We start from the raw sequence: 8917 nt of genomic DNA on the forward strand, positions 1-8917 counted from the left end.
CAGGGAAAAGAACACAGGAACCGGATTTAAAATAAACCCGTTTTCTTCCAAAACTCACTGGATTTAATTGTACGACTTTGGTGGCTGGAATAAACCATTATCAAGAACTAGTAAGTGCAACAGACCCCACGTAATTTACACAATCACTGCGAACCACAGCATCACGTTGGTTATCAAAACATCTTAAAGCAATGACAGGGAATTATTATGCTAATGTAGAACGAATCGTAATGGGGATCACTTGTACAGATTCGTACAGTCATAATCTTATTCATTTAATTTGTCAGACTGTTCGAAATTGATCCAGTAAAATATTTTTTTATCCAGCAAGATTCCTTTGGGATTTATTCTAAACTAGCTTGTCAAGCAATCAGCATCCCTTTGAGGTATTCTGACAATTCATTTGACTTCTGTGGTTGCCAAATATATACAAAAACCTGTATATTTAGAAACCTTTTGTGACTGTCCAGTGCCACTTTAGCTGGTTGGGAACACGCTCGGTTTTCAGCCAGTTTCACTTTGTCAAAAACTGTGAAGGAATGTACACATGACTCATTTTAGATAAAGATCTTTCTGGATAAGATGAAATTCCTATTGGATTTCTCTTCTTGCTCAAGCTTTTGATTCATTTTAATATCCTACCAGGGTGTTTAATCATTTTAGGGGGTCATATGAAATATCTTGTTTGTATTTGACATTATATTGGAGCCATATAAGACAATTGTCTCTGATCAGATGATACGTGGCTTCCTGAATTCAGAAGTTAACCTGCTTCAGGTGTTTGGGAAACATTAAGTTAGTTTGATTCGTGCTGTTGACTACCAGCACTGCTTGATTTGACAGAATACAGAAAGTGGTATTATCATTGTGTTTGGGGCATGATATTATAGCAATGCCATAATTTTTCATGCTATTCCTTATAAGTACCGTATAAATAGAGTAATCTGGTATATCATGATATTTCTGTCCCATGTTTCTTTCCACCACAGTACTTTCTGTACAGAAGAGTTGTTTTCATGATGGCCATGACATCGCTCAGGTTACAAGAGGAAATAATAGTTTATCTCAGTTCCGGTTCAAGTGTATTGACACGCTTTATTTTACCTTTAATATATTTGTACATGTCTCTCTCTCTTTATTATCTGCAATTTGTTATGTCTGGTTTGCTAGATGATTTTATTTGAGCTCTCAGCCCTGTCTCTGGCACTTTAATTGAAAACTGCGTTTGCATGCCTGTATTCTGCACTGCAGCTGCTTGTCTTTAGGGACTTTATTACAGGACACACACACACACACACACACACACACTTAATGACAGACCAACATTCCTCAGGCTCCAAAAGGTATGCTGTCTCTGCCTTTCTCATTTTAGCCGTCCCATCTCTCTGTGTTTCGTTCTTTGAGTCTCGAGGCTCGTGTTCAAACAGAAATTGTCGAAAGTTAATTATATGAGTTGTTCAGTCTGTAACGTGGCATAGTTTAGTCCTTGCGTACATGGTTTAGAGAAATGTTCAGGAACAAGCTTAGAGGTGCATGATTTAGGAAGAAATATGAAAATTATTATTATTACGATTTTGTTTTGCTGCACCTGTTAATGATGATGATAATAATAAATAATAAAATAATAAAAAAATATATATAATACAAATAATACTTCTATATTACTAGGATTGTTACTAATTAATGAAACTATTAGGCAAGATAAGAAATAATATCTTAACACTGTGAAATAAAAAATTTGAGCAACAAATGCATAAAACAGTATTGAAAACGGTCTCCTTACCTTAGCCAGATTAACAACAGTATCTTTCTAATAATGTTTTTTAATTTGGGTGGTTGTGGAAGGAAGCATGCGGCATACGTCTGTAAACATGGAGATGATGCTGCATGTGGCGGGTTGTTTCCACAGATACTAATCCAGAAAGGATCATGCGTTTAGAAACACACGCGTGACTGAAATTGAATTCTATTCCTGTTTTAAATGTTCATCAGATTTAGAGTTGTGGCCGATACATATCAATCGATATATTCACGTGCATCTCGTCAGTGAAGCCGGTTCTTTGATTAGCAGTACATCTCCATCACCTTTTTTCAAATGAAGCACCAGTTAACGTAGAGCCGCAGATCACTGCCCCGGTTGTTTTCAGACTTGTTCCTGATGACCTACAACTTTTACATTTTGCACGTCTCTCTAATTTACACACTTGATTTAGCTCTTTAGGAAAGACCTCCATGTGATGGGAGCTAACCAATCGCCGTTGGTAACGTGATTTATCGTAGGCCTAATATTTTTTTCCTCGGTTGGTCAGAACAAACTGGCTTGTTACTTATTCGTTCAGATGACAAATGAAATTTCTTATTTGGGTCATAAATTTCAAGACGTGGGCTAGAATCTGTGATTCCACATGAGTGCTGTGACTGACAGCTACACATACTCTTTGAAACATTAGATTCATCTGTTCTGGAGCCGTGCACAACTTGCACGAAGAAGAGCGTTCCTTAAATAACAGCAATTGCAGGTTTTAAACAGAGATGGTGACAAAGAGGCAAAACCTACAGATTGCAGCCCTGCTTAGAGTAATAGTTCACCCTAACAAATAAATCATTTATTCACTCTCAACACTGACAAAGGAAGATCTTTAATGCTAAATACCTGAAATGTGAGGGGCAAACAAAATCAGCATGCTCTGAAAATCTTTCTCTCTACTGTATCTGTTAAACCTCATTCAAACGTCCACATTCAAATCAGTTGTGTCACAAAAGGTCGAGTGACATGAAAATGAGGGAGTGCATAATCGAGGGAACACATGGTGCAGTGCATCTTCATGAAGTACGTTTTAATACACGTTTAAATGGAAGTAAATTTTAGATCTGCAACCGAGATCTGCTTCTTACACGAACACTTCAGGAAAAGCTTTATGACTTTTACGTCCTTTTTAGAGCATGCCATTTCTAGTCTCCGTTCACTTTCTTTCTGTGCAGCATGTGTTTTAAGTAAGATAAGGGTGATTGGATGATGACCCCTTCGAATGGATTAAAAACAAAGTTCAGAATTGACCGAGGAGGAATTGCTCTTAGATCAGCGTTTCTCTTTTATCGGTATTGAGCTCTGAGCGGCTGTTTGTGTGAGCAGCTGTGCAGTGTGCTGTGCTCCAGATTCCACTCCTTATTACTAAAATGTGACCACATTAAAGTTCCAAAAGTTACTGAAACACTGTGTTAAAGGGGAAAGAGAAAGTGATTGTGAAAGATTGTGCAGAGTCCTGGTAGCAGGAAGCCCTTTATTTACACAGTGTTTTTAAGATAAAGGGTCCCTTTTTCGGGGATTGACTTGACAACAAAACAATAACTTGAGTTTTTGAAAGCAACGAATATTCATTCACCAGGCAAGGCCATTTGTAGCCCTGGACCCCTAAACTAGTAATAGAGGTCAGTTTTGTGAAACTAAGATTTATTAATCATCTGGAGGGTGTAAATAATCTAAATATTCATAAAATCACATTTAAACGTCTAGCAGTATTACAAATCATAAATTAACTTTGATATTTATGGTAGTATGTTTACAAAATATCATAATGGAACATGATCTTTACTTAATATCCTAAAGATTTTTTTTTTTTTATTGTTGACAATTGCTATAAATGTACCCATGACTGTTTTTGTGGTCCAGGGTCACATTTCTGCTGCTGTCATTACAAAACGCTTTACTGACCATATTAGAGTAGGTCACTTTTACTGGGGCAGACATGTTGAAATCTTATGACCAAACAAATAAGGCTCGCTTTATCTCATGTCCCTTATCCCTTATGTTATTAGAAACTGTGATGTAGTATATTTCATCATGCAAAAAGAACATGTATGTAAATTATTTCATTGAAAATAAAGTAAAGCTGTCATTATATCATAATTAAGAAAAAAGCCTCCTTTAAAGGATTGAAAGTTTAAAGTAGCTTGTAAACTGCTTTACAAAACTGCTTTACTGCTTGGTAATATTTTAAAACCTCCAGAATTACAATCAATGGGACCTTATACCAACATGAATTAAGTTCGATAACCCCATTAATCACTACTCTCATGTTGCTCCAAAAGCTTTGTTCATTTTTGGAACACAATTTATGATATTTTAGATGATAACCAGGAGGCTTGTAACTGTCCCATTTGACTGCCAAGTAATGAACACTGTCAAAGTTCAGAAAAGTATGAAAGACATTGTCAGAATAGTCCATCTGCCATCAGTGGTTCAATCTGCATTTTATGAAGCGATGAGAACTTTTTGTACACATTTTACATTTATTCAACAATTTATCTACTCCTCAACACCGTAGCACCATTTTGGATCCACTAAGCATAAACAGCATACACTGTTCTGTGTCAGCTGTAACACTCAGATCCTTTTTTTATGTGTATTTACGCTTTGATTTGAATGTAAACTGAATCCTTGTGTTGAGACTGACACAGAACAATATAAGCTGTTTGCGTTCAGTGGATGTCTTCCAAAATAGGCCTCCAAAATTTTATTTGCGTACAAAATGTATTCTCTTAGCTTCATAGCATTACAGTTGAACCACTAGACAATGTCTTTCATACTTTTCCGGACCTTGACAGGGATCATAACTTGGCAGTCAATGAGAGTTACAAGCCTCCCGGATTTCTTAAAATTGTGTTAAATTATTAAATTGTGTTCTGAAGATGAACAAAACATTTTTGTTTTACAGGTTTGGTAAAACATCAGGGTAAGTGATTATCGGCAGCATTTTCATTTAACCTTTAATACATTTAATACAAATTTTATATATGCCATTAGCCCAAAAACACATTTGTTTAGAGAGAGGGATAACAGTATCGATAATGGTAGGTTCATCGCTGGATACTTAATATTTATATAAGCAGACTAATAAAAGTATGGCACAATCTGCAGTGTGTAATCTCATTTCAGCGTGTGAGTCAGGAGAGGGAAACTTTAGATGTACTGCATGGCTGACAGAGACGCCCAGTCACCTGCTGCAGTTGCATAAGCCAGTAATATGTGTGTAATGTAGACTATGAGTGTAATGCGGGCTGTGTCACCGTGGCAGAGTGTGTGTTTGTGTTGTCTGAGCTAAAGGGTGTAGCTCTGTTCCTGTAACTTAATTGTGATTCAAATATTTGAGTGCTGGATATCTGTGAGATCCAGAAATCACAGTCTCTACAGGTTGACGCACTAAAAGTCATTTCCTCTAATCTTGCTGTTTTGTGTAAACGTCCTTTAACCAAAAGTACAGTATCAACAAATACGTACTCCAAACTTGTACGTACAAATGGAGATACTCGCACACATATACGCACACACAAAACCCCTCAGGGGGCATTGCTGACTAGCCCATACTGTCCCTTCATACCAAGCTGCTGATGCCTGAAATACACTGGAATGTGTTTACAATGGCTAACATGCATGTGCAGTGAAGTCCAACAGAGAACAAGTGTGGTTAAAGATACGTTGTATGGCGCACAATATTAACGCTTTTTTATATTATTGTAATTTAATCAGATCATTTGTTCCATTCCAAAACCTAAAATGCATTTAGACATACAGCTATGGACAAAATTAGAAACACCTCTTCATAATTGAATCATGGCGTTACATTCAGACCCGAAATGAAGCACCTAGCCATGCACTTTGTATTTTGCAAGTTCAAATCCTTAAAAAGTTATTAACTCTCTGTTGATTTCAAGTTTTCAATATGAAATCTGTGTGGCTGGAGCTTCATAGAATGGGTTTCCATTGGCGTCCCCCTGCATCAGCAAGCACAATGCCAAGCGTTGGATGAAGTGAAGGCAAGCAGGGGTTGCTGGAGCAGAAGTAACCTTTTCTGTGGAAGGACGAGTGTGAAGGAGGAGGGATAATGGTATGGGATGTTCATCGCGGATCAGGCTAGGCCTCTTACGTCCATTTAAGAGAAGTCTTACTGGTTTAGCAAGACAAGAAGGGAACAGTGTGGGGAATGACCTTTTCTGTTCCAGCATGACTATGCCCCAGTGCATTTAGCAAGGCCCTTAAGAAGTTGACCAGTGTATCAATTTTGCAGAATAATTGCACAATAGTTGATTGCCAAAACTAATTACTACTGGTAAAATTCATGCAAAATGAATGCTGTAGGTTCACTGGGTTACAATCATTGCTGGAGCGACTGAGAAGGGTCTGCTGTCATCATGCAGTGTGAGGGTGGCCTCTAAAGATGGAAATCGCTGATGCCTTGTGTTGTTTGTTTTCACACGTGAGGCTGCGAATGCAGATAGAATGTACAGAGCCGTTACTTCCTATACGCAGAATATGCAAGCTGCAACCCTTGCTCTCGAGGATGTTTCATTTTTGAATTTGGTCAGAGGGTATGAAAACATGAGTAATCATTTGTTTTTAAAAGTGTCATATGACTCAATAATAACACAAAATATCGACTAATTATCATAATAATTGATATATTGATAGATTTTTTTGTCAATAATGCACACTCCTGCTTTCAACACAGTGATGTAGACGTGGCAGCTTGTTTAAATGAGCCATTTTAGCGGTCTTAACTTTTATAAAGAATATCTCTTTGATTTTGAGATTTTAGTCTTTGCATCTTTTAACACTCCAATGAGAAAGGAAAACTTTCATCACGTGACCCCTTTAATGTGGTGTGCTATCACTTTATGTAATAATCAGTCCTATCATATAATGGGAATGTTGTACAGTTTCTTGCTCGAGACTTAAAAACATGAGTTGAAAATGTACCAAGCCTCGGAAGAGATACTGTGACTCTAGCACTTTCTGTGAGCGTGATTCGATTCATCCTTCTTTTTTTTTTTTTTTTAGTAAAACACTATTTTACTTTTGATTCAGCATCAGCTATTGAGTGAGTAATAGGTAATTTGGTATCAGCCAGCATGGTTCAACCTAGCCATCGTATATTTAAAGTCCACTGTTAGTCGGAAACCACCCCTGACTCTCAACACCTTTGGGATAAATTGGAGTTGGGATTGCGAGTCGGGCCTTTTCATCCAACGTCAGTGCCTGACCTCACAAATGCTCTACTGGATGAATGTGCAAAGATTCTCGCAGAAATGCTCTAAAATGTTGTGGAAAGCCTTCCTAGTTGAGTGCGAGCTGTTATATGCAAATGCGGGACTAGCTCATATTAATATCTATGCGTTTAGCAATGTTGGTGTAATATCCCAATACTTTCGGTCATAAAGCAGCAGACAATTTTATCCAAAGCAACTCACAAATGAGTAAAACCAATATGGCAAAGAGCCAACAAAATTTGTGCATAATTTAAACAACTACATTAGGAAACAAGCTGGAGAGAAGGGGAAATGGGGAGAGTAAAATATAAAAATTTTATGTGTAATAATAAGTGCATTGGTTTAAGGGTGGGGTGGTTAAGTGCTTGTGGAGTAGGTGTGTCTTAGCTGCTTTTTGAAAGATTTAAAATTCTCAGCAGTTCGGTGGAGGTTGGCAGCTTATTCCACGAGAGAGGATGAAGGTTTTAGAAAGCCACCTTTCCATAGCATTAGGGTTAACCCTTTCCTAACCCTTTTAATAAAAAAAGAATACGTTAGTGTCATTATTTAGCCCAGAGCTCAGAGTTTGGGTTCAGTTCGGATCAGTATCAAAAATACCTCATCGTGCATCACGAGGATTGATTACTTAATCGATTTTTATTCAAACTCAAATATGCTACTTTGTTCATTCTTGAAATAAAACTTATGCCAATTACATTAGCTCCTCAAGTTAAACACAACATGTCCGATTTTGTTTGTTAGAGCATTATATACGACTTGAGCTGAACAGTGACACTATCTTTCTCAGTAGAGCGTTACATTTTTTTATTTTTGTAATCAGTATTATTCTATAAAGTGCTATGTAAATGAATTTTTTTAAACATACAGTGTCTCTGGTCGGCAGTGTAACTGACTAATTTGATAGTACAATAACAGTAGCATGTGTGAGTGCTCTTTATGTGGTGGACTTGGCAGAATAAGCATTGTTTTCCTCAGTTGTTTGCTTGTTCCCGCGCGTTTACGTTGTTGCTGTTGTAATGCCACGCAGCAGTAATTATCATCTTTATAGTAACAGTGGGTGTTCCATGTTTTTGTTGCAGTTAAAGTGGTAATAATGTCCTGAGGTAGTTTCCATCGTGTGCGTCTTTGAGATTTCTCTTGAGCTGACAAGCGTACACGGCTCATTGGCTGCCGGCCAGACTCTCATCCGCATGCAGAAGACACATCGTTGTCATCCGGTTGGGAGCAGGTGATGACCCTTGGAGTGCAGGGAATAAGGAAATAATGTGAAAATGCAGAGGGTTTCCATTCTGTGACGATAAAATCGTTTTTTTATACTTTTATAATATTTGCAACAATCGCCATTTAATGTGCTCTCTTAATTCCACTCATATATCAGAATACTTGATTAAAAGAAAAAACATCATCAAGTGACTATGTATTAAACTGTACAACTGTTTTTCTTTAATCATATACTATTATATTATTCGTTAATATTGTAAATTAGCTTTTATTTGAATGTTTTCAGTTCTCATTTTGTTTTAATTATTATTATGATTATTAAATGCTTGGATTTTTCCAGTTTTGGTGACTTCTTTAAAGGGTTAGTTCACCCAAAATGACTAACCCTCATGACGCTCCAAACATCTTCGAACACGCATAAATATATTTTTGATAAATGCCACTCAGTGTTCCCAGGTCCAGAAACGTAGTATGGACATCAGTAAAATAGTCCATGTGACATCAGTCAACCAATGTAATTTTACATTTTGGAGAGTGCCCCAGAACATAATCAACACAATCAGCCTGGTTTATATTCAGTAGAAAGCACGCACATGCTGAACATAAACAATTCTGATTACATTGTATACTCCACAAAATGTCTGAACCCGGT

General features: G+C 37.2%; 1 pseudogene; it reads left to right on the forward strand.

Moving 5' to 3' along the window:
* Window positions 1–55: 55 nt before the first annotated feature.
* LOC122335066 overlaps window positions 56–8917 on the forward strand; it is a 16239-nt pseudogene continuing 7377 nt past the window's right edge.

The sequence above is a fragment of the Puntigrus tetrazona genome, unplaced genomic scaffold, assembly GCF_018831695.1.
Source record: "Puntigrus tetrazona isolate hp1 unplaced genomic scaffold, ASM1883169v1 S000000707, whole genome shotgun sequence".
NCBI lineage: Eukaryota > Metazoa > Chordata > Actinopteri > Cypriniformes > Cyprinidae > Puntigrus > Puntigrus tetrazona.